Source organism: Vulpes lagopus, chromosome X, assembly GCF_018345385.1.
Source record: "Vulpes lagopus strain Blue_001 chromosome X, ASM1834538v1, whole genome shotgun sequence".
Classification (NCBI taxonomy): Eukaryota; Metazoa; Chordata; class Mammalia; order Carnivora; family Canidae; genus Vulpes; species Vulpes lagopus.
This window is the reverse complement of record NC_054848.1, coordinates 119,189,319-119,197,456: the sequence shown is the minus strand read 5'-3', so window position 1 is coordinate 119,197,456 and position 8,138 is coordinate 119,189,319.

Here is an 8,138-nt window from a genome sequence, read left to right as displayed (position 1 = left end):
TAGTGCAAAACAGATTCCTTAATCACACTCTAATAGAGCTAAGAAATAATAAAATTCTTATCATTTATAAATTATAAAAAGCTCATATAAACAGTTCTTTAAAAATAATTTGAAATTGGGTGCATGATATATCTAAAAAAAAATTAATGAAAAAAACCTACATAGTAAAGCATGTGGGATGCAGCCAACACTGCACTCAGAAAAATTCAGAATTTAAGCATTTCCAGTACCAAACACAATGCATGAAAAATGAGCTAAGTATTGAAACCTAGAAATTGAAAAAAGGATAAAAACACACCTTAGAAAAGATTCAGCAAAAGAGGAATTTTTAGATCATTTAAAAATCAGTAAGTAAAACTGAGTCTGTACCTCTCGTGATATCAAAATTATGGGGTGACTGGGTGACGGGCACTGAGGGGGCAATTTAACAGGATGAGCACTGGGTGATATGCTATATGTTGACAAATTGAACTCCAATAAAAGAATAAATAAATAAAAATGTTTTTAAAAAATTTTTAAATGTCTTAGGGAAACCGTAAGACAACAGGGGTGAGTATGTTTATCATCTCAGGATGGTAAAGGCCTTTCTAAGCATAACATAAAACACTAGAAACTATAAAGGAACATATTGAAAAATCTTTTCTTACGAAGAAATAGCAATAACTAAAACAAAAGCAAAGAACACAGTTACTTGTTAGTTTTTCTGAGAAGCAGTCTCTGAGACTGAAATTAACACACAGGAGGTTGATTAGGGAGTGGTTTTAAGGTCCATGTCCATTGAGGGGAGTGAAGGGAGAAAGGCTGGGTGGACAAGAGATTGGCCTACAGTAATAAGGGCCTCAGCTGAACACATGAGAAGTTCTGGGGTTGGGATGGGCCTTCCAAATTGTTGCAAATCAGGGCGATGGGGTTAGGTCTTGACATGTTTTCACTGACCAATTAGTTGTTGGATATGAGCATAAAGCTGGAAGGACACGAACTCAAGTATGTTTGGAGAAGGACTCTCTTGAAGCTTGTCAGCCTCCAACAATCTCAGCGGCTGGAGAAACAAGAGCTTCTGTGCCAAAGTAGCAGGGATGTAGGAGGTGTTGGCAACACCTACTATAGTTCATTCCTCACCTTACTCAGGCTCATCTGCTTCATATAGATAAATTCTGCAGAAATTATCCCATGGTTATGTTGAGCTTCTTTCCTGCAGAAAACTTAGAATATCAGTGAAAGACACTATAGCACCTGCCACTGGAGCTGGTTTCAGGGCCTTAACTGGTACTCATTATTTCTGTCCTAAACTACCCATTCTAGAGTTCCTTTTACTCTCAGCTAGTATCTCTGCTGACATAGGTATCTTATCTGGTGCAGTGACTGAAAACTTCATTCTTGAAGGGTCTGAGACTCTGGACACCATGCCCTTCTCAGGCCATGGCTGAAAGACCTATCATTTCCAAGGGATAGCTAAGTGGGTCACCTAGACACCAAATCTATTCTTGCCTAACCCCATTGTATAGCGATACCCCATCCCCTCCTAATGATTAGAGTAAGTTTCCCCTGTCATAATGCTGACTGTTTTCTTTTGGATGGTACCAAAAGTGACCGGGCGGTTTGTTTTCTTTTGGCTGTTGCGAAATGTAACCAGGCAGCAACCATAGATTAAAATTCAATGGGGCTTCTGTGTGTCTCCTGGTGAAGGTACTTGCAGTCTTAGAGTCAAGAGCTCCAAACCTGCAGAACACAGAATTGTGAGGATGGGAAGCACAAAATCACTGGGAATGATGACAAACAAAACAACTCCTACTCCCATTCCCAAACTTGTATATTCTTCCGTATATTGATTTAGGATGACACTGATTTAGGATATATAATGTTTTCTGATAGGTGATGGCCCATCCTTTCATGGTATCATCTCCAAACTGTCACTTCAGTTGTGTCATCAACACATCATTTCATCACTCTGCTCAGTACCTTTTCAGTGGTGCTGTATATTAACGGAATCCCAGGCCATGTGCTTAGTGTTGGACTCCTTTGGCCAGAAAGTGGATCTCTGGGTCCAATCCAGTATTTTAGATGAAATCCTGTCTCAGTAGATCAACAGCCTCTGCTCTTAAATGGTAGTGCTGGCTGAGGCCCTCCAGGAAAGAAAGGCAAACTCATATTCAAAAATTGCGTTGATTACTGTCAAGATGAGTCATTGCCACATGCAGTTTTTAAGAGGTTTAATGGACTCAGCTTACCCCCAAGTCGATTTCTGGTTTCCTTCAAGAATGGTGACGTATTAGAGATTCACCACTGGTCTCTGGGGTGGGCAAGGTCAATAGCTAAAACAGCCTTAGTGAGTAGGTGACCATGCTCTTGTGCCCACATACAACCTCAACCCTGCCGTTGTGATAGTGTTGACAAATAGAGTAAATAAAAGTCCAGGACATCCAGTTAAATCTGAATTTTAGATAAGCACCAAATACATTTTAGCATAAGTATACTTTATTTGAAGTCCTATTGTCCCTGGGCTGCTCCCAGCCCAAGACTGAGGAGAGTACGAGCGTATGGACACTTGTGTCAAATGCAGAGGGACTCCTCTAACAAGCAATCTATTCCAGAGCTTCTCATAAACTTGACTGGTACTTCTCAAACCTGCTTTACGCCTGGTGGTCTTCCCCCTATTCTTCTTTACTTCTCCCTCTCCTTTCGGGTGTCAGACCTCATTCCCACCTAAAGGTTTCTCCAGTCTGCTCCTGCTCTTTCTTCTTTTACCTTTCACAAACATTTCCCAAAATCAATCTCTTTCTCTTCTAATACCATCTTAGCATCTGTTTCCCAGATGACCTAAGCTCTCACAGTTGAAACCATGAATAATATGAGAAAGCACACAGTAAGATGGGTTTCTGAGATGGGATCACTCACCATCTGGCTGGCAAGGAGCAACTCACCCTGAGTGGTATATGAAGCACAGATAGCATGTGGCACAATGTGAGAGCCCAATCCCAATTCACTGGTGGTTACCTGGGAAAACATGCTAGTGAAGGGAACCTGGATTGCTGATTCAGGCACCTAAGGGCTATAGCAGAAACAGTTTATACAAAGAGAGCGGAGTTGGCCAGTTATTACTAAATTGTATTGATGACATACAGAGAGACCCTTATAACCGTGATTATACCCTTATTCATTTCTCAAAGGATCTTCCAGCCATTTACTCAGATGACTGCAGACTTCAGAGAAGGGGATACCAAGACATCTCAAGGACTATTGGACATAGGTCTGAATTCATTTTGATACCAGAATACCATCATTAGACTTCTCTGTCAGATCTGAGGACTTATGGAGACCAAGTAATAAAGTGAATCCTAGGTAGAGGTTCATAGTGGGATGACCAGATCCACAGACCCATTCAGTGGCAATCTTCCCAGCTCTGTAATTATATAATTGAATTAGATATATCTGGAAGTTGAAGTAACCTCTAAATTAAGTCCATGATCTCTGTTAATAAGAGCTATCATAGTGGGAAAGGCCAAGTGGAAACCTCTAAAAATGCCCTTTCCCAGCCAAGAGAGTAAAAAAATAACAATATCACAAACCAGATGACAGTAATTAGTGCCACCCTTATAGATCTCAAGCAAGTCCCCTTTATGTCTCCACTTAATTTACCAGACTAGGCCCTGAAGAAACTGGATGGATCCTGAATAATATATATTACCACAGGTTTTGGTAAGTAATAGTTTGGATTGGAGCTGCTGTACCATACTGTTGCTAGAGTAGGTTAACAAAGTCCCAAGTACATCGTACACAGTAATTGATTTGGCAAACGTGTGCTTTTCCATTCCAATTAGAAAAGCGATTTAAAAACAATAGACATGGGATCCCTGGGTGGCGCAGCGGTTTGGCGCCTGCCTTTGGCCCAGGGCGCGGTCCTGGGGACCCGGGATCGAGTCCCACGTCGGGCTCCCGGTGCATGGAGCCTGCTTCTCCCTCTGCCTGTGTCTCTGCCTCTCTCTCTCTCTCTGTGTGACTATCATAAATAGATAATAATTAAAAAAAAAACAATAGACATAATACGAACATTTATTTGTAGTTTTCCTCAGGGCTTCATTAATTCTCATATGCCCAGTCATAATATAGTCAGAAAAGATCAAGACTGTCAAGATATCACACAGAACATCACTCATATCCATTACTGACACCATCCAGTGACACCATCTACTGATTGGAGAAGATGAGTAAAATATGACGTGTTCCAGAGGGTAGGAGATAAACTCTGCAAAGATTCAAGAAGTTATCAATTCAGTGAAGTTTTTAGGAGTCTAGTAGTCAGAGGCATGTCAGGCTGCCACCTCCAAAGTAAAAGACAAATCGTGTCTTGAATCCTCCACTACAAAGAAGGAAGTAGTGTACCTGATAGGCCTCTCTGGGTTCTGGGAACAAAATATCCCACCCCCAAGATTATTGCTCTGGTCCATATATCAGGTAACATAGAAGTCTGAGAGCTTTGAGAGAGGCAGGGTGCAGGATATTAATCTGTAGCAGGTCATTATAATTCATTATAATATATATATTATAATTGACATATATATTATAATTGACATATATATATATATATATATATATTATAATGACTATGTTGTCTTATAGAAAAAAGAGCCCCATAGGAAAGGAATGGATAGGAAAAGTGTCTGATTCACTGAGAATAAAGAGAATGCAATGACTTCCGGGGCTGATCCTGACCCTGTAGCTGAGGACCCCAGGCTCCAAGAATAATGTAATTAAAGGATAAGACAACTTGATTGACAGAAATATATGCAATTTTATTGGCAAAAGCACATATCACCACGATTGGAGTGCAGCAAAAACCTTTTCCTAAGCTGACTTTCAGAGCAAGAGGCTTTCACAGGAAACTTATTATAAAAAATAAATTAAAATAATTTTCCATATTCCCTACAACAGTCCTATGTCTCTCCCAGCATAATAGTCAGACATAAGCAAATGCCATAGGAAGGGGGTGCCTGGCCACTGGGGTGAATTGATATGGAGAAACACTTATAAGAACTACTTTTACAACTTTTGCCCTCCTCTGGTGTTCTGATAAGGGCCATGACTAAATCCTGTGTGCTTTATGCTAAATGACCCAAAACTTCAATGTTCATATGAAATAGATAGAATATATATTATTTCCTGGGCTGTTGGGAAATATCAGGAAGGGAGACAGAACATAGACTCCTAACTCTGGGAAACGAACTAGGGGTGGTGGAAGGGGAGGAGGGCGGGTGTTGGAGGGGAATGGGTGACGGGCACTGAGGCGGACACTTGACGGGATGAGCACTGGGTGTTTTTCTGGATGTTGGTAAATTGAACACCAATAAAAATTAATTAAAAAAAATAATATGGGATCCCTGGGTGGCGCAGCGGTTTGGCGCCTGCCTTTGGCCCAGGGCGGGATCCTGGAGACCCGGGATCGAATCCCACGTCAGGCTCCCGGTGCATGGAGCCTGCTTCTCCCTCTGCCTGTGTCTCTGCCTCTCTCTCTCTCTCTCTCTCTCTCTCTCTCTCTCTCTGACTATCATAAATAAATAGACATTAAAAAAATAATAATAAAAAAATAAAAATAAAATAAAATAAATATAAATAAATAAAAAAATTTGCCATCAGGCCATAGCCTCACCAATAAAAAAAAAAAAAAGAATATATATTATTCCTCTTTTCACATATAGCCATTTTGTATCAATGGGATAAATAACTGTGCCCAGGATCTTGGAAAAAAGTTAAATTACCAGAGGCATCATGACTCAGCTAGCTTGGAAGGTCAGCTAAGGAACACCATAATGAAGACATCTAGCCATCTTTACCCATACTGACTTGAAGCGTTTGGCTATAGGATAGCATATTAGGAATTTTGAGTAGGACTAAATATTCCATTTTATTGGAATAATAGATCTCTATATGATTCATAATATTATATCTCAAAAGGATAAATGCCACTGTTTGTTCACGAGCTTAGGACAGACTCTCCTTTATGTTGGCTGGAGAGCAAGAATGGAGCTAGAGCCATACCAGTGGTCACAAGTCCAAATCTCAGGCCTTGGAGATAAGATAAAAAATGCAGAGACTAGCAGAACATCTCAACATTATTATCTACTGGTTTATACCATCTCTCTGATATGGGTTTGTTTTTCTAACAAGATCATAATTTTTGGCATTCAAGAGATATGGAGTGAGCTCCTACTGTGTACCAGAACCTGTGAATAAATGCCATGTAGAAAAATAAAGCAGAATGGGGAAACTAAGGAGTATCTGGGAGCTGAGTAGGCTTTTTTTTTAAGTAGGCCTTTTTATATTGAGAGCTCAGAGAAGGACTCATTGGTGAGGTACCTGAAGGAAGTGAGAAAGTAAGCTGTATGGCTACTTGGGTAAACAGTGTTCCATGCACAGGGAACAGGAAGAGCAAAATCCCTGAGGCAGGAGCACGCTTGATGTGGATGAAGTATAGCATGGAGACCAGGGTGGCTGGAATCAACTGAACTCTAAGGTGACTAATTTGACAGGTAAGAGAGGCAGAAGAGAGCAAGATCATATAAAGTCATCTAGTTATTTGTAAGAAGTTTGGCTGTTGCTCTGAGTACAAGGGCTCTTGACGAGAGAAATGACCTCATCTGACTTCATTTTTTAAAAGGATCTCCCAAGCTATGGTGTTAAAATTATTCCATCACTGGAAAAGGGCATATATAATGATATCACTTAGGAGACTATTGCAACAGTGCAGGTGAAAGTTCATGGTGGTTGGGACCAGGATGAAGAGAGTGAGAAGTACATCAATAAGGGAAATTGTTAAGGTTGAACCAATAACATTTGTTAATGGTTTGGATAAGATTGTGCAGCTGAGACTTTTCTCTGCATAACTTAAACTATCAGTCTTTGCACAAAGGAGTACACTGAAGTTCCAAGTTAGAAAGGAAATCCATGGTGTCCTGTATCCTTTAATTGATGCTCAGGACAGACTCTCCTTGAAAATGCAAGATCCAAGAATGAAAATTTCAACTGTGATGCTTTCCTTCTCCTGAAGGGCATGTTCAATCTAGCTTGACTTGCACACTCTTAGTTTGAGTGTGGCATACCTAATTCTTTGATAAATGTAGTTTTACCTAGACTCCAGTGAAGCTGATAGGGAACTGAATTAGAGGCAGACAAGTAAAACCCTCAGACAGATAATTCCCACCGGAATAAGTAAAAATTCAATGGGAAATGCAGTGTTATGATGTATTTAAGGTCAGGTATTCACATTTCAAGTAAAGTACTTGAGGGAAATCTCATAAAATGGACAAGACGGGTGATCCAAAGTGCATGAGAGCCTCAGGTAGCGCTTCTCAAACTGTGGAGTCAGTTCTGCCAGGACTCAGGCCCAGTAAATTGTTTCTTTTCCATAAGAATGGGCTTTACAAAATTTCAGAAGCTCCTCTAAAAATGAAATGATTACCTTGCAATAGAGACCTAGCCTTGGTATGGATTTCAAACCAGTTCCATATTTTATGAATAAGAGCAGCCTGCAATGAGGTCACTTAGATATTTCCCATCTTTATCACCAAGTTTGACAAATAGTAAAGGAACTACTGACAACCAGCCACATGCTGGTCAAAATTCAAATCCAACCTGTCAGATTGGATTGTGAGAAATCCAAGAGAAATGTGATATTAATTCCATGTCAGGAAATGTCACATCTTCATGAGAAAAGTGATTATGCTATATTTCTAGACCTTGACTAGATCTCATCCCAAGACACAGTAAGAGAAGAGGCAAACACTCTGGGTGGTAGCCAAACTAAGAGCAAACTTTTTATCAAAAGTTCATGGAAGAAAAATATTCATATATATGGACGAAAGGTATTAACCTGAGGACTCTGCAGAGTTTTGCTAATTTAAAAATAATGGAGAGAGATCATCTTCCTGCATGACAGTGTATGGGGGGTGGGTTCTGCTAACCTTCTCCCCAGTGAAATGGTGAAAACTATACAAACAACAACAACAAAGCAACAATCATTTAAAGCCCCTGGAAATGGTTCTAAGTAAAAGCAAATGAAGAAACATCTATTTGAGAATATCTAAAAATATTCCACAAGAAAGGTAAGAATCTATGGTATTTAAATGAAGACTGCTCCCCACTCT